This window comes from Schistocerca piceifrons, chromosome 4 (assembly GCF_021461385.2).
Source record: "Schistocerca piceifrons isolate TAMUIC-IGC-003096 chromosome 4, iqSchPice1.1, whole genome shotgun sequence".
In the NCBI taxonomy this organism is placed as follows: domain Eukaryota; kingdom Metazoa; phylum Arthropoda; class Insecta; order Orthoptera; family Acrididae; genus Schistocerca; species Schistocerca piceifrons.
In genome coordinates, this window is record NC_060141.1 from 68,640,827 (window position 1) to 68,664,677 (window position 23,851).

The 23,851-nt window shown below is 43.1% G+C and overlaps 1 protein-coding gene across 2 annotated transcripts in view; it reads left to right on the plus strand.

Annotated features, from left to right (window-relative positions):
• LOC124795224 (atrial natriuretic peptide receptor 1-like) overlaps positions 1-23,851 on the plus strand; it is a 1,189,640-nt gene that overhangs the window by 752,239 nt on the left and 413,550 nt on the right. The window lies entirely within an intron of this gene.

Genomic DNA, 23,851 nt, shown 5'->3' on the forward strand with positions numbered 1-23,851 from the left:
CAACGCCAACACCATTTGGGAAATGAATCTTCCTTCCTCTTTAATGTTTTATGTTGTCTGTATGCATCGCAGAAAGCGTTGACTCTAAAGGAATATTACACTGAAGCGCCAGAGAAACTAGTACAGGCATGCGTATTGAAATACGTCAGAGCAATAAACCGGCAGAATACGGCGCTGCGGCGGGCAAAACGTATACACACTACTGGCCATTAAAACTGCTACACCAAGAAGAAATGCAGATGATAAACGGGCATTCATTGGACAAATATACTAGAACTGACACGTGATTACATTTTCACGCAATTTGGGTGCACAGATCCTGAGAAATCAGTACCCACAACAACCACCTACGGCGGTACTAACATCCTTGATACGCCTGGGCATTGAGTCAAACAGAGCTTGGATGGCGTGTGCAGGTACAGCTGCCCATGCAGCTTCAACACGATACCACAGTTCATCAAGAGTAGTGACTGCCGTATTGTGACGAGACAGTTGCTCGGCCAACATTGACCAGACGATTTCAGTTGGTGAGAGATCTGTAGAATGTGCTGACCAGGGCAGCAGTCGAACATTTTCTGTATCCAGAAAGGCCCGTACGGGACCTGCAACATGCAGTCGTGCATTATCCTGCTGAAATGTAGGGTTTCGCAGGGATCGAATGAAGGGTAGAGAGACGGGTCGTAACCCATCTGAAATGTAACGTCCACTGTTCGAAGTGCCGTCAGTGCAAACAAGAGGTGCCCGAGACGTGTAACCACTGGCACCCATACCATTACGCCGGGTGATGCGCCAATATGGCGATGACGAATAGACGCTTCCAATGTGCGTTCACCGCGATGTCGCCAAACACGGATGCGACCGTCATAATGCTGTAAACAGAAGCAGGATTCATACGAAAAAATGACGTTTCGCCATTCGTGCACCCTGGTTCGTCGTTGAGTACACCATCGCAGGCGCTCCTGTCTGTGATGCAGCGTCAAGGGTAACCGCAGCCATGGTCTGCGAGTTGATAGTCCATGCTGCTGCATACGTCGTCGAACTGTTCGTGCAGATGGTTGTTGTCTGCCAAAAGTCCCCATCTGTTGACTCAGGTATCGAGACGTGGCTGCACGATCCGTTGCAGCCATGCGGATAAGATGCCAGTCAAATGGTTGAAATGGCTCTGAGCACCATGGGACTTAACAGCTGAGGTCCTCAGTCCCCTAGACATCAGACACATCCATGCCAGAGGCAGGATTAGAACCTGCGACCATAGCGGTTGCGCGGTTCCGGACTGAAGAGCCTAGAACCGCTCGTCCACTCCGGGTGGCAACCTTGTGTGACTCCTCTGAAAAGCTAATCATTTGCATATCACACCATCTTCTTCTGTCGGTTAAATTTCCCGTCTGTAGCACGTCATCTTCGTGGTGTAGCAATTTTAATGTCCAGCAGTGTAAGACAATTAGTGTCGGGCGCAGTTGTTAGATCGGAACCGCTGCTACAAAGGCAGGTTATCAAGCTTTAAGTGAGTTCCCCGTTCAAATGTGTGTGAATTCCTAAGGGACCCAACTGCTGAGGTCATCGGTCCCTAGACTTGCACACTACTTAAACTAATTTAAACTAACTTATGCTGAGAACAACACACACACCCATGCCCGAGGGAGGACTCGAACCTCCGGGGGGACGGGCCGCGCAATCCGTGACATGGCGCCTCTAACCTCTTGGTCACTCTTTGCAAAAACAAACATAATGTCTGATGGGATAACAGCAATCAGTGATTTTATAATGTTACTTATAATCCGTCTCGATTGCAAATTTTTTATTCATATGACCGGTTTCGGTTCATTCAGAACTATCTTCAGACATGTAACAATAGTGATACCAATTTACTATTTCACGGAAGCAAATCTTTTTCATCCTATCTAATCAACATCAAATGTACCAGAACGTACCTGATATTTCAGTTACAGGAGTAACCCGTCCAAATCCAGCAAGTTTCACATGCTTCGTCACATAAAATTGGTTGGCAGAGTGCACGTCATTTATATTAATTATTGTTGTTGTTGTGGTCTTCAGTCCTGAGACTGGTTTGATGCAGCTCTCCATGCTACTCTATCCTGTGCAAACTACTTCATCTCCAAGTACCTACTGCAACCTACATCCTTCTGTATCTGCTTAGTTTATTCATCTCTTGGTCTCCCTCTACGATTTTTACCCTCCACGATGCCCTCCAATATTAAATTGGTGATCCCTTGATGCCTCAACACATGTCCTACCAACCGATCCTTTCTTCTAGTCGAGTTGTGCCACAAACTTCTCTTCTCCCCAATCCTAGTCAATACTTCCGCATTAGTTATGTGATCTACCCATCTAATCTTCAGCATTCTTCTGTAGCACCACATTTCAAAGGCATCTATTCTCTTCTTGTCCAAAGTATTTATCGTCCATGTTTCACTTCCATACATGGCTACATTCCATACAAATACTATTACCGACAGGTGGCGTCTGGTACATTTGTTACATTCCATTTGCACATACTATATTCAGTAGATTTTGTTTTATTAAAAAATGCTTAATTAAAATACGGAGATGTCAAAGTTAAAATCTGTACTTATCAGAATTGAAAAACAGTAGAATTATCATTATTATGCGATCTAAAAAACATAGGGCGATTTCTATATCTATGGTGCTGGTGAGGGCTTGTTTTCCTCTACGGTGTGCTTCCGTGGTTCCCGCCATTTCGGTGTTGTGCCGCGATCCGCTCAGTCGTCTGATGTCCATCGCCGCGGGCAAGAGGGCCGCGCAGGAGGGCCCCGTCAACGACGCCAGGCGTTGCACGCGTCTTCCGGCTTCCCCGTCACGCACCATCTCTCATCCCTCGGCCTGTATCTCCACACGCAACAGTTGTCATCTTAGTAAGTCGTCATAAATGCTAAAATAGGCGTTATGATTGAACTCGCTATGCTCGTTGAGGATTAAATCCGGATCTTTATTTTTTTGGGTGTATATTTCAATTTCTTCCAAAATGTTAAGAAACCGTCCCTTATGAGCTCTATGCAGGATGTCTAAATTGTGTTCAATGTTCGTGACTGAGTGCTTTGACGCAGCCATATGCGCCCCAAAGTTGTTTTGTTTTGAGAGCAGGTGTGGTCCCTGAATCTGGTTTCAAAGTTCCTACCAGTCTGCCCTATATATTGTTTACAGCAGTCATTACATTTGATCTTATATACAACTGAATCCTGAAATTTATTCCTACTACTACATATTCTATGCCGGAACTTCAATTTTAACGTGTTTTTTGTTCGGAACCGTATTTTAATGTCGGATTGACGAAAGCATCTTTCAATTTTATCTGTAATACTTCCATTGTAAACTGAAAGTAATGAACCCACGAATCCCCGAATTACGATCACAAATAAAGCTCCATAATGTTGAAAAATCGATTCGCCCAATCGTTAATAATACCAGTAGCCCAAGTTATAAATTAAATAAATAGCTAAATAACAGATTGAAGGCGGCATATACATATCATCGGACTTTCAACATTAGCAACAGCTACCAATTTGCCGAGCAAATTAAAGACATACTGGATATACGTGTAAGCAGGTGATGAATGTTTATAAGAAGATATTGAAGAGGCAAATGAAACAAATAGAAGGAACTCAAGTCGCAGTTAAGAGGAACAACAAGAAAAAATATGCGGCTTTCACTTACAATGGAAGAATTACAAATGAAATTGAAGATGCTTTCGTAAATCCGATGTTAAAATAGGGTTCCGAACAAATAACACGTTAAAATTGAAGCTCCGGCATAGAATATGTAGTAGTAGGAATAAATTTCAGGATTCAGCTGTACATAAGATCAAATGTAATGACTGCTGAAAAATAATATATAGGGCAGACTGGTAGGAACTTTGAAACCAGATTCAGGGACCACACCTGCTCTCAAAACAAAACAACTTTTGGGGCGCATATGGCTACGTCAAAGCACTCAGTCACGAACATTGAACACAATTTAGACATCCTGCATAGAGCTCATAAGGGACGGTTTCTTAACATTTTGGAAGAAATTGAAATATACACCCGCAAAAATAAAGATCCGGATTTAATCCTCAACGAGCAAAGCGAGTTCAATCATAACGCCTACTTTAGCATTTATGACGGCTTATTAAGATGACAACTGTTGCGTGTGGAGATACAGGCCGAGGGATGAGAGATGGTGCGCGGTGGAGAAGCCGGAAGACGCGTGCAGCGAATGGCGTCGTTGACGGAGTCCTCTTGTGCGGCCCTCTTGCCCGCGGCGATGGACGTCAGACGACTGAGCAGATCGCGGCACAACACCGAAATGGCGGGAACCACGGAAGCAGACCGTAGAGAAAAACAAGTCCCCACCAGCACCATAGATATAGAAATCGCCCTATGGTTCAAATGGTTCAAATGGCTCTGAGCACTATGGGACTTAACATCTATGGTCATCAGTCCCCTAGAACTTAGAACTACTTAAACCTAACTAACCTAAGGACAGCACACAACACCCAGCCATCAAGAGGCAGAGAAAATCCCTGACCCCGCCGGGAATCGAACCCGGGAACCCGGGCGTGGGAAGCGAGAACGCTACCGCACGACCACGAGATGCGGGCAAATCGCCCTATGTTTTTTAGATCGCATAAAAATGATAATTCTACTGTTTTTCAATTCTGATAAGTACAGATTTTAATCTTGACATCTTCGTATTTTAATTAAGTATTTTTTAATAAAACAAAATCTACTGAATACAGTATGTGCAAATGGAATGTAACAAATGTACCAGACGCCACCTGTCGGTAATTGTGTTATAATTAATATAAATGACGTGCAATCTGCCAACCAGTTTTATGTGACGCAGCATGTGAAAGTTGCTCGATTTGGACGGGTTACTCCTGTAACTGAAATATCAGGTACGTCTGGTACATTTGATGTGGACTGGATAGGATGAAAAAGATTTGCTTCCGTGAAATAGTACATTGGTATCATTATTATTACTGATCTGAAGGTGGTTCCGAATGAACCGAAACCGGTCATATGAATAAAAAAAAAATTGCAACCAGACGGATTATAAGTAACATTATCTTGGTCACTCCGCGCGGCCTAAGTGAGTTTGAACGTGGTGTCACAGTTGGCGCAAGAGCAATGGGACACAGCATTTCCAAGGTAGCGATGAAGTGGGGATTTTCCCGTACGACCATTTCACGAGAGAACTGTGAATATCACGAATCCGATAAAACATCAGTTTGTTAAAGGTGAATGCGAGTTGTATAGTTTTAGGCATTAAACTACACCGAAGCGCCAATGAAACTGGTACAGGCATGCGTATTCAAATAGAGAGATATGTAAACAGGCAGAATACATCACTGCGGTCGCCAACTCCTATATAAGGTATATAATCTCCGACATCGCTGCGGCCGGAAAAAGATGGTGCAAGAACGGGACCAACGACGGTTTGAGAGAATCGTTCAGCGTGACAGAAGTGCAACCATTCCGCAAATTGTTGCAGATTTCAGTACTGGGCCATCAACAAGTGTCAGCGTGCGAACCATTGAACGAAACATAATCGATATGGGTATTCGGAGCCGATGGCCCACTCGTGTACCCTTGATGACAGCACAACACAAAGCTTTAAGCCTCGCCTGACCGTGTCTCGTTTCAAATTGTATCGAACGGAAGGACATGTACGGGTATGGAGACAGTCTCATAAATCCATGGTGCCTGCATGACCGTTCAAGCTGGTAGAGGCTCTCCAGTGGTGTGGGGCGCGTGCAGTTGGAGTGATATGGGACTACTAATACTTATAGATACTACTCTAACATGTATCGTAAGCATCCTGCCTGATCATCTGCATGCATTTTTGTCCATTGTGTATTCCGACGGACTTGGTCAATTCCAGCAGTACAATGCGACACCCCACACGTCCAGAATTGCTATAGAGTGGCTCCAGGAACACTCTTCTGAGTTTAAACCAAATCCGCTGGTCACTAAACTCCCCGGACATGAACTTTATTGTGCATATCTGGGATGCTTTGCAACGTGCTGTTCAGAAGAGATCTCCACCCCGCTGTACTCTTCCGGATTTAAGAGAGCGCTGCAGGATTCATGGTGTCAGTTCTCTGCAGCTCTAGTTCAGTCATTAGTGGAGTCCATGCCACGTCATGTTGCGGCACTTCTGCGTGCTAGCGGGGGCTCTACACGATATTAGGCAGGTGTACCAGATTGTTTGGGTCTTCGGTGTAATAATAATAATAATAATAATAATAATAATAATAATATTAAAAGTGAAGAAGATCTTGTAGCCCTACTGAATAGAATGGATAAAGTTATGGGGGAAGAATGTAATATGAGAATTAATAAAGCAAAAACGAAAGTAATGGCATGCGACAAAATAGATCAAGCGAAAGTCCAAGTTCATGTAGGTAATGAACTGCTTGAACAAGTTGATAAATTTACTTATCTGGGCAGTAATATTACCAGGGATGGAAGGATCAAGGCAGAAGTGAGAGGTAGAATTGCTCAAGCAAAGGCTGCCTTTAACAAGAAGAAAAACATCTTAACATCTAAGAGCATCAGCCTTGAAATCAGGAAAAGAGTTTGGAAATCATATTTGTGGAGTGTGGCATGCTATGGGTGTGAAACATGGACTCTCGGGACAGAGGAAGACCAGAAGCTAAATTCTTTTGAAATGTGGTGCTATAGACGCATGCTCACAATAAAATGTATCGACAAGGTCAGAAAAGAAGTGGTTTTGGAAAGAGCAGGTGAGAAGAGAAGCTTCTGGAGTTTCATTGTTAAAAGAAGAGTGCAATTTACAGGCCATCTATTAAGACATAAAGGACTCCTGAACACAATCATAGAGAGATATGTCGAGGGCAAAAGACCAAGACGAAGACCACGACTGAGGTACATGGATCAAATCGTGAAAGATGTGGGATGTAACACCTATAAAGAAATGTGGAGAAGAGCTGAAAGACGCACAGAATGGAGACAAGCTGCCATTGTAACTGTTGCAAACCAATCCTTGGATTGATCACTACAGAAGAAAAAGAAATAATGACAATGATGACAATAAAGATAGTGGTAGGTATAAAAAGAATTTACGTGCACAAAATAGATGTTTTCTGGTATAGCGAGTTCTGAGGAAAGGATGATAAGGAGAATGCGCCATCTAAGACTACTGGGAAATGAGGAAGATTTCTAGGGAAAGAAGGACGCATTGGAGTTGCGGTTGCGTAGTGGGTCAATGGTAGTCCTTATTGCTGTTGTTTCAGGAGGTATGTCATTAATTGTCTTCTTAAGCTGGAGCTGTAAAAGGTCTTGAAGCACTTAACATTTGAAAATGAAATTGGAACTATTTTCGTTTTACTGGTAAAGACGTTTTCCGCGCATACAAACTGTGTGCTGCTCGGCGCGTTACTACGCTTCCCTCGCTCTCTACGGCTGTCCCCGCTCTTCTCCTGCAGGCTGAGACCCAGTTGCGGTCAATCTAATGTACACCAGCAGGGAGAGCGCGTGCCGGTGCTGTGAAACAGCGGCAGCCACGCAGCCCCATCGCCGGAGCCGACCTTTTGCTGCCTTCCACCAATTGATGAAGGACTCATGAAATATTCATACCAGAGCAGGAAAAAAGTTCCCAAAGAGAGAACGCGCAAAGTTCGACTCCGCCGCGAGTCGTCTTCTGGTCGTGGTTGTGTCCTTCCCTCATCACATGAAATTCACTTCTAATTTACTGGATTCTGAATTCTTCCACAGCAAGGCTGCATTTTTAGAGTTTCGCGTACAGATTATGTTGAATATGTAAGTCACGTATTTTCAGGGTATTTGATCAAGAACTTCCCGAAATCTCCGCTTATGAATTGTGAAATGATGTGGAAGTAATGCAGTCTGTAACTTAACGTAGAATTTTCATGTAAGAAATTGAACGTCGTAGTAGGTAACTTATTGCTCTCGTATCGTATCGTGTTATCAGCTGCAGTTATACGTCTTCCGTCACTGTGTTTCACATAATTAAACTATAAGATGATAAAGGACATGGACTAGTTGTTAGTATAATTTATTGTTGTTGTTGGGGTCATCAAGCGAAATAATTATGTGATGTAGCACTCTGTAGTCGTCTGTGTCATGCGTTCCCTCACTACCCTCTTCCCACACACTCCCCTTCGATACCAAATTAAATTAAATTTCGTTGATGCTTTTGGTAGTGTCCTGTCAACCGAACCGTTCGTTTATTTAAAGTTATGGAATCAACATCTTTTGTCCCCAACTCGACTCAATGCTTCTTCATAAGCTGGTCGATCTACCCAGCCGATTTTCAGCTTCTACTGCGGCACTTCGTTTCGAGAACTATCACTCTATTCTGGACTGTACTATGTGTGTTCCACGAGTCACTTCCTTATAATGCAACACTCAAACGAGTACTTTGTGAGGAAGAATCCTAAGACATAAATTTATATTTGATATCAGCATTTTCTTTCTCGGGTATCTTTCCTTGCCATTATTAGTCCTAATGTTAGACCATGTCTAATTCTACCGTCGTCAGTTACTCTGCTACCCAAATACGAAACGTTGTCCCTTATTTTTAGCGTCTCACTTCGTAGTTCGATAACACTGCATTACCCTTGTTTGATGTTCACCTTATGGCCGCCTTTCAAGCCGCCCAACTCCTTTTCTGTCTCTGAGTCATTTATAATGACATTGGCATACATTAAAGTTTTTATCACTTCTCCAAAAAGCACGATTCACTTTCAAAATTTTTTCGTAGTTCCATTTACTGCTTGATCACTGTACTGATCGAGCAAAATGGTCGATACAGTATGGGCCTGTCTTACTACCTTTTCAGTAACTGTCTCCCTTTCATACCCTTGGAAACATAGAACTGCAGTTCAGTTACTAAACTGAAATTTTTGTTCCTAGAACCTACTTTATTTTTGCTGTTGCAATTCTTTTTAACTGAATTGCTTACGATGGTTGTTACGAAAAATTTACTTTTTCACAGTAACGTTTAGAGTAGGAGACTGAAATTTCACATACATTTTAGGCTACAATGTGGTTTGCATCTCTTTACACCCGTGTAACATCAGTTAGTCCGATAACTGAAATCAGAGTGGTTGTAGGATTGCTGTACTTCTAATTATACGTCTACAAGGAAGATGTTTGATAAAAAGTCAATTAATTTTAAGGATCTTCCATGTGTGATGTAGTCGTCAACTGTTGTTGTAGGAGGTTCGTAAAAGTGACATTTGTTTCACACACAACATTGTTCTACTTTCGGCACATCATCCATGCCGTGGTCCGTAATCAACGTTCTGCTCTAGCTTTCGGGATCAAATGTATTCCAGATTCAATTTTCATATGGTATCGCTAGACAATTTAAGGCAAGTGCAAAACCCTATTTCTTTGCCCATTTTCTTCCAGTCCGAGAATACGCATCTTCTCTAACGACCTCCTCGCCGACGGAAAATCAAATCCAGTCTTCCTTCATACACTTATTCTTCCAAAAACGTGCACGCAAGATGGATTTCCCAATCGCTCATATATTTGTTATACACTTCTTTTTCTTTAAGGAAAACAGTTTATTTCCTCAGCAAGCTACTGGAGTATGGTAGAAAGACAGGGCAGTCACTGAGGGCGAAACACACAATCTCTATCCATTAAGGGGAAATATCTTCACTTTCCCCTTCATAAGAAGGAAAAAAGTCAACCTCAGTGTTTAGAGACCAATAGAGACGTTCCCTGACAACAAATTCCGTAATTATCTCAGAAACGTCACTTTTGCGTTAACTACCAGAGACCATCGAAAGAGCAAGTCATGAGGTTCTTGTATTCTGTAGTTATGCATTGGTTCTTACGGCAGAAAGCAGAGATAAATGCCACAACAACAGTTATGTAAAATTCGTTTACTTAACTAATTGTGTTGCCCAATACAATGTAGTCACATCCAAAGTGCAGTTCCGAGAATGCTGGCTCGTAGCCGAATCTTTAACACTGTGGTCACTGACGGAACGGAGGTGTGTATTGACAGGCGAGGACCACGATGCAGAATGAAGTGATGGTAGCCTGTCGTGGCCTCCTATACACTAGGAGGACGACATTGCCTTTACCTGCTACGGAGGGCGTGTTGGTGTAGCAGCCATCGGTTGGCTGCCGCGGTTGCTGTGTGGCTGCCTTGGGGGAGGTACCAGGAACGTCTGCTACAGATCTTGGAACTATGAACAGACACACCTGGTATTGTAACTGTAGCGAACGGCACCACAAACGTGATGATAGAAGATTTTTACGTGCTACTAAACAAGACAATAAAGAAATTTGGTTCAAATGGCTCTGAGCACTATGCGACTCAACTGCTGAGGTCATCAGTCGCCTAGAACTTAGAACTAATTAAACCTAACTAACCTAAGGACAGCACACAACACCCAGCCATCACGAGGCAGAGAAAATCCCTGACCCCGCCGGGAATCGAACCCGGGAACCCGGGCGTGGGAAGCGAGAACGCTACCGCACGACCACGAGATGCGGGCAAAGAAATTTAATAGGCTGCATCGGCCATAGAACAGTTGAAGTGCCCATCGTGACATTTTGCTGAAGTAATTTAAGGAAAGCATGGAATGAATAAATCACAATTGTTGGACGTGGATTTAGACTCCGATCCTTGCCAGTCCAAAGTCTTAACAACTGTATCAACTCACCTGTCTGGTAATTGAGTTATTACACCAAGATGCAAGCAAACACTGCAAAACATCGGTCGTTGGCTGAATGTAATCTTGTTACCTAGTGCGAAGCAAAATGTGATAGGAATGGTGACTATTTACGAGGGTTGCCCAGAAAGTAATGCAACACATTTTTTTTTTCTCAGCCGAAATCAATGCTACGAATGCGAAACGTTACGTATGTATTAGCTGAAGCCTCCTGTGCGAGCGCGCCAAGTTTCCGTCACTTTCGACAGATAGCGTTGCTGCAGAACGGTTTCAAAATGGCGTCTGTAGGTGATGTACGTTAAAAGCAACGTGCCGTCATTGAATTTCTCACTTCAGAGGAAGAAGCTGTCGGGAATATTCACAAACGCTTGTGCAAAGTCTATGGAGCATCTGCTGCCGACAGAAGTACAGTTAGTCGCTGGATACGGAGGGTGAGGACATCAGAAGTCGGTTCGGTGCACCTCTACGACGTGCAGCGGTCAGGGAGACCATCCACGGTTGTCACATCTGATAGCCCTGACCTAGTTCCCTCGGACTTCCACTTGTTTGGGCTTGAGGACAATGAGGAGGTTATTCACATAGTGAAGTGCTGGCTCCGCCGGCAGCACAAGGATTCGTACCGACAGGGCATACATGTCCTTGTTTCGCCCGGGAGGAAGACCATGGAACGGGACAGAGATTACGTGGAAAAATAGGGTGTGTTGATAAAACACCATTCTTTCGTCTGCGTAATTTTTACTATGTTCAATAAAAAATTGATGAAGGAAAAATTGCGGTGCGTTATTTTCTGGGCAATTATTCTTAAACAAGGGGTTTCTTTCTGCGAGTGTTAGACCTGTGCCAGATTCTGACATACTTCTTTGCGATGCATAGACATGTTTTAAACAACAGACTACACACTTCCACAGCATACCCTCCAAAGTCGCATAAAGATGTACCGTAAGTAAAATGTGTGACTACTTGTGATACAAGTGTTGAAACACCGAAGCTCGCGTCCTCCATAAGGACTGAAGAAAATCAAAGCAATAAGCAGCTTTAATTCTCATGGATAGTTTCAAGTCCGTGTTGTAGACTGGTGGTGTTTACCCTACAATACCCCAGGCCGATCGCCTTTTTTGCTAAACGTTTCAACGCCAAGATCGACAGACGTTATATTCTTGTACTCGTCTTTCCAAGATCATTTTAACGTAATTAAAGAAAAGCATTTCATTCCATTAAAGAAACCTACTTTCTGCAATATCTCGGTTGATACGAGAGGTAAGAGGATTATACACACGAAATAAATTACGTGGCCTTCAGCAAACTTTCAATTGCCGAAAACCTCGCATCGATATCTGGAACTACATGTGTGGCCGAGTGGTTCTAGGCGCTTCAGTCTGGAACCGCGCGATCGCTACGGTTGCAGGTTTGAATCCCGCCTCGGGCATCGATGTGTGTGATGTCCTTAGGTTAGTTAGGTTTAAGTAGTTCTAAGTTCTAGGGGACTGATGACCTCAGATGTTAAGTCCCATAGTGCTCAGAGCCATTTGAACTATACTTTTCCCCGTGCGTCTACTAGGAAGAATCTTTACAGTAAATGCTGCTGAAAGTAGACCATATTTTGCTCTTATATTAGCTAATGAACTGTCTTTGTTTCGACTACTGTATTTGTGCTTTGTCCTCTTTACAAACTGTCTTCCAACTTCATACTCTTTTCTTCAGTTTATGAAATTTTTTCGCAGTTTTTATTTCATGTTCGCTAAGTAAAGCTTCTCTTTGCTCCCAGGAGCCATAGTGGCGTCATCAAAAGATAAACACAAAATGATCTCAGCATCGTCATACATAAATGAAATACCGGTTGTACTAAAAGTCATTTTGTCAACCACGCTACAGGTCTAAGCTGCTATACAGCAGCTACAAAATGTTTCTGTAGGGAGCTCGCCTACGGTAGATGTCTCTACCGTAGGTTTGGATATAGTTTTCAGTCATATAATTGTGCTATATGCAATAAAAAGAAAAACAGTCTGTAAAGTCTGCAGTAAGCTTACCAGGAGTGTAAATCATTACAGTAATAAAATGCAATAAATTAAAATATGAGTAAAGTTAAATGTTTCAAAGGAAATAGTTGATTGGCAATAATTCTGATACACTCTTGTGAAGAATTTTAGATAAAAGTGTAACGATATACGTAAGGAAGGGCTTAGGTAGTTCACAGAATAGCATAAAAATAATAAAAGAAATATGGAAAGAAGCCAAATGAATTAAAACAGAACGTATCAAGTAATCGGCGCTCTCTGTTGGCATGACCGACAGAATGCCACGAAGGTGAGAAGTGGTCAGAGGAACATAAACCCGAGAAGACCCCTTCGTACCCTGCGACACGCAGTTCCAACAAAAAATGATTGAACATCGTACCAGTCAATCAACAAGATTATCTACTGAATGAAATATATTATATAAGCAGAGAAAGGACTAGAAAGCAGGAGAGTAATGCGTCCAACGTAAGAAGTAAATATGTAAAGCAGTGTATAGTGGGTAAAGACAATGGCAAGATCTATATAAGAGAGGCGTTCAGGAATTAAAGAAGAACATTGTCAAAGAAAGCTCTGTAGACATTGGGATAAAAATAGCTCTGCCTTTTGACCAGTTTTCTTCGCTCTTACTTCTTCACTTTATAAACTTCAAGCTGTTCTGACAAGTTGAGAGCAAAGCCGTTTTGCTCCCAGTGGAGAATAAGCGTGTTATTCTCAATGCGTCCGATAGAATGACCAGTTTCTGATAAATGCAATCCCAGAGAAGTTTTGTTACACGGCTGTGAATGCTCCTTAAACCTCCTTTAAAATAGCTGCCGGTCTGGCCGATATATTTATTGTAGCTATTAAAATCTTTGCTGTATACTCCACAGCCATCAAATTTGTCATATGCCCTTTTCAGTTTATGCTTTACTCGCAGTTTTAGGGCACTGATAACTTGAAAGCCACATGCAACATTAGATTTGCTGAAACATTTCTCTATTTACTAGGACACTGTACAGTGAAATTTCACTGGAATTGTTTTCATTTGTTCATTATCGGTTCTGTTTTCTGGGTGAGTGCGTTTTCCTGCTATTTATTATATGTATCTTAGTGCATTGTAAGGGCGCGTGATATCATCTGCAGAATAATCATTATCTATTGCAATTTGCTTTAATATATTGAGTTCTTTACATATTTTGTAGACGAAGGAGCCGGTGAATCATTGAGGTGAAGAAAGCTTTTTTATATCGTGAGGGATGGGATGTACTGACACCGATGATACTGTCTGTACATGTAGATAGCGCTGTTCTCTGAATGGTTCTGGTATATACGATATTTGATTTATGTGTGACGATGCTGAGTTAATTTTGAATTCGTCTTTCGACGATGCCTCTATCGCCTATTATATTTGAACATGTTTTTAAAACAGGCATGCCTCGTCATATTTAAAGAACATAATATTCACATGTATGTCACCAACACTTTTCATTATGGCCTATTTTATTGTTTTAAGCTGTAGACAATCAACTAGTTGTATCTGTATTTTGCTGCAGATTTGAAGATGGTTATTGTTGCCCGAAATCGGCAGTCTGAAGACCCAAAAATCTTGTGATTATAGACGGAAATAAAGAAATTTATTCTACACTTTCTGGATCGCTGTTAGATTGGCTACCACGTCGCAGCTTGTGAAGATGGCATCATACAGGTTATTTTGTGGACACGTAATGCTAAAAAACTGTTCGAGGCTTGCACATTTGTTGTTGGCATCACCTAAATGGCAACACAGTACATGAAATATTAGACATGTCGTTTTATTTCGTCAATGGTCTTAATTTGCCTTTTGGTTTTTATCAAATAATAGACGCGAGGGAATAATAACATGTCTAAGAACACAAATGCTTATTTAATGTAAGTTTAATAATTTCATGTCACTTGCGGAACGTGTGTACTGTCAATTAGAAGGATTATTTCTAAGTAATTAATTGATAACGGAAATTTTGATGTACATCACGAGCTGTACTTCAAACATATTTGTTCCGTGAAGAGTGTGTTCGAGGATGATTGGGTGGTAAATAAATTCAAAGAAGCTGCAGAGGGCCCAGTATACAAGATTTTCACAAGCAGTTTTTTGTTTCTGGATATCTACAAAACTTTGACATGAATTTCCAGAATGGATTTTCCCTAGTAGCGGGGTGTGTGCTGATATGAAACTTCCTGGCATATTAGAGCTGTGTGCTTGACCGAGACTCGAACTCTGGACCTCTGTCTCTCGCGGGCAAGTGCTCTACCAACTGGGTTATCCAAGCACGACTCCTGACTGTCCTCACGGCCTTACATCCACCATCACCTCATCCCCCACCTTCCAAACTTCACAGAAGATCTCCTGCGAACCTTGCTAGACTAGCACTCCTGGTTTGCGGAAGAGCTTCCGTAAGAAAATGGCTCTGAGCACTATGGGACTTAACATCGATGGTCATCAGTCCCCTAGAACTTAGAACTACTTAAACCTAACTAACCTAAGGACATCACACAACACCGAGTCATCACGAGGCAGAGAAAAACTCTGACCCCGCCGGGAATCGAACCCGGAAACCCGGGCGCGGGAAGCGAGAACGATACCGCATGACCGCGAGCTGCGGACAGCTTCCGTAAGGTTTGGAAGGTAGGTGACGAGGTACTGGCGGATGTAAAGCTGTGAGGACAGGTCGTGAGTCCTGCTTGGGTAGATCAGCTGGTAGAACACTTGCCAGCGAAAGACGTAGGTACCGAGTTCGAGTCTCGGTCCGGCACACGGTTTTAATCTGCCAGGAAGTTTCTATGACATGAATGTTTGGTCAGCCTCTGTGGCCTTTGATCGACATGAAACACGCTACACGATTCCGTATATTACTTTGCTCATGTCTCTGCGTGTTACTTCGTGTTTTCTGCATATCTGTGGCAAATTAAAATCTGTCAGAATTGTTGACGATGTTGTCAGTCTGATCTCTGCCTGTTACACATTTGGGGCTCATGTACGACTATTCAAGCCTACTGTGCGCTCTCCGCTATCAACGTCTGTATGCATATCCTCCATCGTTAGCGCTACAGTACGATGCCCTGATATAAACAGCGGAGCCTCTTACTGAGATTTACCACTGCCTTGTGCACCACATTTGTTGCCGACTTAAATGGTGATCCTCGGTATGAGTATGCTGGATATCGTGATGCGCTATGGCGCAGCGACATACTTCTTATGGCATGAGCAATGTAATTGAGTAGATGAGGCCAGAGGAATTCACGTATCTAAATATGGTGGAATCGCCCCCATCTCGAGACTAGACAGACTGATTAGGAGATTAGGAGCATTGCGAGGCAATTGTACAGCATTTTTCTTACCACTAAGAAGAAACGTAGTACGCCCAGTTAAAATCATCTTCATAATTCACTGTCCACATTTCAAACATTTTAATGGAGTGCCATGAAAGAAGATAATCAGCGAATATGGAGAGAAAGGTTCTGATGATCATGTGGTCCTAACTGCTCTTATTTTCTAGAGGAGGGATGTAGGCAATTTGACTGCAAACAGTCGTAGAATATCCAGATCTGTCGACTTCTGTTATCATTGCAAATCACACATCAAAGAAACAACGGGACAGTTTTCACTCCTTAAGGTCAAGGAGAGACTTGGAACATCCAAGAAACAATATTGGTTCTAACAAATTAATTCATATGAGATGGAGAACAAAAGCTGTAACTGCCACAGCAGTAGCATAGTAACTAGTAACTGAAAATACAGACATAATGAAATGACGGTTTCAGACTCATTTCAAACTTCGATTTGAAAACTCTAGTTAGTTTAACAAAACACTCCGTACTTTTCTGTTTATTTATTTTGCTTTCTGTCCACTCATATTGGACAACACTTTGGATCGGTAATAAATTCTATTACCAATAATGTTCCGTATTTCAAAAATCGGCGTGTTAATTCCTGGGTTAAAGAATTTTCTTTTTTTTTTTGCTCCGCGTTGTCGACTTTCAGTTAGAAATAGACAGTACCAATCGTCTGACTAACTCATAATGAAAGAATGTACGGAAATTAATGAACTTCATTTTTTGGGCGTTACCTAAGTGTTATTTATCGTTCATCATTTTAAATCGAGGAACCATATTTCTTTCTCAGCCTGAGTTCAGTTACGTGCTGAACTTTGTTGGGGGTATTGCCTAATGTGTGATGTCTTCGAGGAATGAAAATCTCGTAAAAGCCTGCCAACTTGGTGACGTTATTCCTACACCAGCAGCCGCCTGCGTGTTCAGAACTGAATAGTAGCGGCATGTTGGTGCGTTTCTTACACGTACGATGAGTAAATATGAAAGCTGTAAGTGATTCGTAATAGGTGGCTGGTTCGATGGTACCAAATACATTCGCTTCAAAATTTAGGATTTAAGTTTGCAGCCCTATCCGGAACACAGTTTTAATGGTCCGCTGAAATGTGAAATACTGTAATGTGGAGCATTAAAATTCCATTTATTGATTTTGGTGTGTACAAGCATTTTTCTCTGATGCAGTGAACCGCAATGATTTGAAGAGAACAGATACTAATTAAAATCGCTCACAATTCGCAGAATTTGACTAAATTATTGGTCGCGTAAGCTAAATGAACGTTTGAAACAAATGATAAAGCTATTTAGCTTGTTACCATACAGAAAAATGTCATACACACTGAAAGGAGGCAGATGGTGCAAAACGATTGTCATATTGCTCTCTACAATTAAAGGAACTGTCAGCACAAACACTGTGCGATGTCTGTGAATCAGTTTACGTAGACTGACAATTTAAATAACAACGTTTTAATTGAACTTTTTTTTTGTAGATTGGCAGTGTAATGGGTCCCCTTGTCGCCAATTGAAAGTAGATAAATTGACTGACTTTATTTTTGCGAATTTACACTCCAAAATGGTATATGCACATCTAATTTACGTAAAAATAATGACAATATATTTTTAAGGTTGATGGACGAAGAAGAGATAGAGATACACACACACACACACACACACACACACACACACAGAGAGAGAGAGAGAGAGAGAGAGAGAGAGAGAGAGAGAGAGAGAGAGAGACAAAAGAAAGTCGTAGTTCTACTCATTATTGCGTACTGGACGCAGCGCGTAAGTACCGTATTTTGTTCATTTAGCAAGTGAAAATGAAATGTCTTTGCGTCCCCCCTTCCAGCAAGATTGTGAAACTTGGTTGCATGGCTGAGCGTAACGTCTGCTTGTTAACTCAATGTCAAACAGTTTGTTGCGAGTGAATATGGATTAACATGGTAAGATGAAACGAAACAAAATGCCGCCATGGCTTAGTTGCACAAGGGGGCGTCAGAGCGTCTAGACATACCGGGTGGTTGTAATTAAAATACAGCTACCCACTGGTGTCCAGTGTGGGCTATAATTATCGTATGGTAGATATTCTACTGCTTTACTGCGGGACCGATTTATGCAAAAAAATATAAACTTTCCTGGCAGATTAAAACTGTGTGCCCGACCGAGACTCGAACTCGGGACCTTTGCCTTTCGCGGGCAAGTGCTCTACCATCTGAGCTACCGAAGCACGACTCACGCCCGGTGCTCACAGCTTTACTTCTGCCAGTATCTCGTCTCCTACCTTCCAAACTTTACAGAAGCTCTCCTGCGAACTTGCAGAACTAGCACTCCTGAAAGAAAGGAATAAAGCTGCGTGTACCGGGCGTGAGTCGTGCTTCGGTAGCTCAGATGGTAGAGCACTTGCCCGCGAAAGGCAAAGATCCCGAGTTCGAGTCTCGGTCGGCACACAGTTTTAATCTGCCAGGAAGTTTCACATCAGCGCACACTCCGCTGCAGAGTGAAAATCTCATTCTGGAAACCTCCCCCAGGCTGTGGCTAAGGCATGTCTCCGCAATATCCTTTCTTTCAGGAGTGCTAGTTCTGCAAGGTTCGCAGGAGAGCTTCTGTAATGTTTGGAAGGTAGGAGACGAGATACTGGCAGAAGTAAAGCTGTGAGTACCGGGCGTGAGTCGTGCTTCGGTAGCTCAGATGGTAGAGCACTTGCCCGCGGAAGGCAAAGGTCCCGAGTTCGAGTCTCGGTCGGGCACACAGTTTTAATCTGCCAGGAAGTATCATATCAGCGCACACTCCGCTGCAGAGTGAAAATCTCATTCTAAAAAAAATATAGTTCCAATTGAGGCCGCCTGGTACAAATTTGGAGCTGTACATTGTTTGTATGACGGCATGACATCCACGCTGTCAACTGAGAAAGCAAAGCGTGGATAAACGGTATGATTACTGAGAAGAGAGACCGTGTGCTGTTAGTGAATCTTTTTTACGTGCACGGCAGCAGTTGCCGTGCTGCATTGAGAGAATGTTGCCCTGAGAAGTTTGAGGAGTGGCTCGATCTCAGTAAATGGTTTAAAGATGACCATAATGAAATTCGAAAACACAGGTGAACTTGGTGTGGCACTGGAAGATGAAGATTGCGGACTTTTAAATAAGATGAAATGATGGTGTGGTGGCCCTCAACTACGTACTCAGAGCTGAAATATTGAAAGTTTTGACTGGTTTCGTTGTCTAGGGACTGTCATACGTAGTTGCCGCATTACATGCCAAATACTGCTAAGTCTACAGTATGCAATATGAAGATACACATGAATCGAATGGTCGAAGGTTCCTATCACTCGCCAGTTGCGAATTTTGAACGAAACATAGACATTTATAAATGATAGACTGCAATTAAATAAATTCTGCAAGTACTACTTTAACGACTTTAAATGATGAGTACGATAGCAGAAGTACCTTTCAGAATGCCGTTTATTACTGTAAAACACTTACTGGTGTAGATAGTCCAGCAATTAAATGAAATATAAGTTGAATAACAGGGAAATTATACATTCCTACTTCACGTAATCCGCTATGAGCAACAACACGGCTCGCGAGATATTCACTTCTAAACGCATACCACGTCTTCACTGCAGAAGCCACGGAAGTAGAATAAGTGCACAAGTGGGCGCTACGAAATATTTTCATCTCCCGCTAGTCCGCAGCTCGTGGTCGTGCGGTAGCGTTCTCGCTTCCCACGCCCGGGTTCCCGGGTTCGATTCCCGGCGGGGTCAGGGATTTTCTCTGCCTCGTGATGACTGGGTGTTGTGTGCTGTCCTTAGGTTAGTTAGGTTTAAGTAGTTCTAAGTTATAGGGGACTGATGACCATAGATGTTAAGTCCCACAGTGCTAAGTCTTTCCCGCGACCGTGCGTCCGTCGCGCAGTACTGTCCAGGACTCTCTCGTGCGACCGTCCCTCGTGGCGCACTGTTCAGAACCCCCTGTCCTCTCTCGAAACGATGCTCCTCCCCCACCTCCATACAGTCTCTCCGCGTGTCCTTTTTGGAACGATCGCTGTGATTGGCTAGAGCGCTCCCTCCCTGTCTCCAAGCCAAGGCACACTCACAAACATAATGAAACACATTCGAAATAATGGCTTTACATTTAAATAACTTGAAATTAAATAAATATTCCTACGGCTGGACCATATACACGCTCCAACACACATTATTAAATACATAAACACATTGAATAAACATATACCAAAGGAATAGAACAGAAGTAAGCCAGTAGCCTAACGTGTCTGTGCTTTCTAAAACACAGTAAATAACTGATCAATTTCTTTATGAATAGTATGTATCAGATATAAACCTAATGAATAAATAAACATGATGAAAATGTGGTGTCACTGCCAGACACCACACTTGCTAGGTGGTAGCCTTTAAATCGGCCGCGGTCCGTTAGTATACGTCGGACCCGCGTGTCGCCACTGTCAGTGATTGCAGACCGAGCGCCGCCACACGGCAGGTCTAGAGAGACTTCCTAGCACTCGCCCCAGTTGTACAGCCGACTTTGCTAGCGATGGTTCACTGACAAATTACGCTCTCATTTGCCGAGACGATAGTTAGCATAGCCTTCAGCTACGTCATTTGCTACGACCTAGCAAGGCGCCATTATCATTTGCTGTTTATCTTGTGATGCATGTACCGTCAGACCGATGTTCACCAATTATGAATTAAAGTTAAGTATTCCGGCAGCTACGTACTTTTCTTGCTAGTATAATTACATTACCGGTTCCAGACCTCACGACAGCCTGCGTGAGCTTAAACGCGTGCCTTTCGGCTACCTCACAGTGGCTTGGCTGTCTTGCCAAGTCACAACAAATAACTATATTTATAAGCATGCTGCTACCGTTTTTTTGTGTAACTGTGGAGTACTTATGGCCCGACGCGATCGATATTAATAAGCCACTTGTATAATTTACTGTCAGATACTAAACTTGAAACTGATAAAGATATTGAAAATCTGATAACACATTCAGAATCGTCGTGCAAATAATGGTAATGTACATGTTTCTTTTCATCTGGCTACTATTAATTTCTATACGAACTGTGAAATGGCTGCCATTAAGGTTTCACAAAGTCCACCACTTTGGCACTCCCAGCATGTCTCCTTCATCGACACAGCGTCACCATGGAATTCGCAGCTATGCGGTCGGCCTGGACTCCGCCTAACTTTCGACACCACGTGGCCGCCGACGGGCCGCGGACCGCCGAGAGGCCCCAGTGCGGCCAGCCAACTCCGAATATTTTCACGATGCCACAACTCGCTCGTTACCTCACAAGGTGTCCTAGCCTGGTGGCAGTTACTGACGAAGTTGGTGTAACTGACCATGCAGCACATGTCCCAGGTAGCACTAGATGGAGTTCCAGGAGAATTGTCCACCAATGGGCAACAGTACGGAATGTTTTGCGGTCTATATTTCGCTGGTACCTGTACAAGATCTGTGATAGACAGCAAAGTTCTGAATTTCCTCTTCGGTTTCTGCCACGAATCGAAGGTATAAGACAAATGACTGGGCAATATTCTATAGAGTGACGAGACACATTTTACTCTACAGGGTGCAGTGGATACGCAGAACTTCGGAATTAGAGGTACTACTAAACCGAGTGTTATGGACAAAGAGCCATCGCACTCGCCTTATGTGACTGTGAGGTGCGGATTCACAAGCAGATTTATTGTCAATCAATTCTTCTTTGAAAAGAATACACCCAGAGGACCTGGCAGCTGTACCGTGATATCTGAATGTTGTAGAGCTTGTGGTTCCTGCTATGGAAGAGCGCAACTGTGTAAAACCATTATTCTAATGCAAGTTGGGCCAACACCTCATGTCGCTCGCACAGTGAAAGATCTGTTTAATGCAACCTTCCACTAATCTGTGTCTCCACAGATTTTCCAGATGCGTAGCCTTATCTAAATACACGTAACTTTGGACTCTGGGGATATTTAAGAGAATGCATTTACCTGTGACACGTTCGGTCTCTGTCTCATATGAAGGCCATTATACAGGCACGCTGCTACGATTTCAACAGAACTGCTAAGAGTTCATCACATCGTTTTGCGGATGCAGCATCTCGTTGACGCCTCTGGTGCTCGTATTGAACAAATTGTGTAAGTGGCAGTTAATAACCAAATCAATATCTTGCCTTTCTCACTTTTTCGACACTTTCTGCCCACGTCCCGTTCTTAACCAATTACACATGGAAAAATTTATATACATCTTCCTTGCATTCACAGCTCCAGATCTGCACCTGGTGGCCAAAATTGGAACTAACTTTTTTTTCAGCGTAAATCGATTCTACATTAAAGCATTATAGTAACTACCAATTTTCGCTGACATACAATAATTACAGGCTGCACTGAACCTCTGGGAGTAGCTGCACTTTAACTATAATAAAATGAGAATGCCATGTGGCTAAGGTCTTCTGTTGGGTAGACCGTTCACGTTGTGCAAGTCTTTCGAGTTGACGCCACTTCGGCGACTTGCGTGTCGATGGGGATGGAATGATACGAGGTGCATTCAAGTTCTAAGGCCTCCGATGTTTTTTCTCCGGACTGGAAAGAGATAGAAACTTGCGCATTGTTTTAAAATGAGGCCGCGTTCATTGTCATTACGTCCCAGAGATGGCAGCACCGTACAGCAGATGGAATTTTACCGCCAGTGGCGAGAATGAGAACTGTTTTAAATACTTAAAATGGCGACGTTTTCCTTACTTGAACAGCATGCAATCATTCGTTTTCTGAATTTGCGTGGTGTGAAATCAATTGAAATTCATCGACAGTTGAAGGAGACATGTGGTGATGGAGTTACGGATGTGTCGAAAGTGCGTTCGTGGGTGCGACAGTTTAATGAAGGCAGAAGATAGTGTGACAACAAACCGAAACAACCTCGGGCTCGCACAAGCCGGCCTGACGACACGATCGAGAAAGTGGAGAGAATTGTTTTGGGGGATCGCCGAATGACTGTTGAACAGATCGCCTCCAGAGTTGGCATTTCTGTGGGTTCTGTGCACACAATCCTGCATGACGACTTGAAAATGCGAAAAGTGTCATCCAGGTGGGTGCCACGAATGCTGACGGACGACCACACGGCTGCCCGTGTGACATGTTGCCAAGCAATGTTGACGCGCAACGACAGCACGAATGGGACTTTCTTTTCGTCGGTTGTGACAATGGATGAGACGTGGATGCCATTTTTCAATCCAGAAACAAAGCGCCACTCAGCTCAATGGAAGCACACAGATTCACCACCACCAAAAAAATTTCGGGTAACCGCCAGTGCTGAAAAAATGATGGTGTCCATGTTCTGGGACAGCGAGGGCGTAATCCTTACCCATTGCGTTCCAAAGGGCACTACGGTAACAGGTGGATCCTACGAAAATGTTTTGAAGAACAAATTCCTTCCTGCACTGCAACAAAAACGTCCAGGAAGGGCTGCGCGTGTGCTGTTTCGCCAAGACAACGCACCCGCACATCGAGCTAACGTTACGCAACAGTTTCTACGTGATAACAACTTTGAAGTGATTCCTCATGCTCCCTACTCACCTGACCTGGCTCCTAGTGACTTTTGGCTTTTTCCAACAATGAAAGACACTCTCCGTGGCCGCACATTCACCAGCCGTGCTGCTATTGCCTCAGCGATTTTCCAGTGGTTAAAACAGACTCCTAAAGAAGCCTTCGCCGCTGCCGTGGAATCATGGCGTCAATGTTGTGAAAAATGTGTACGTCTGCAGGGCGATTACCTCGAGAAGTAACGCCAGTTTCATCGATT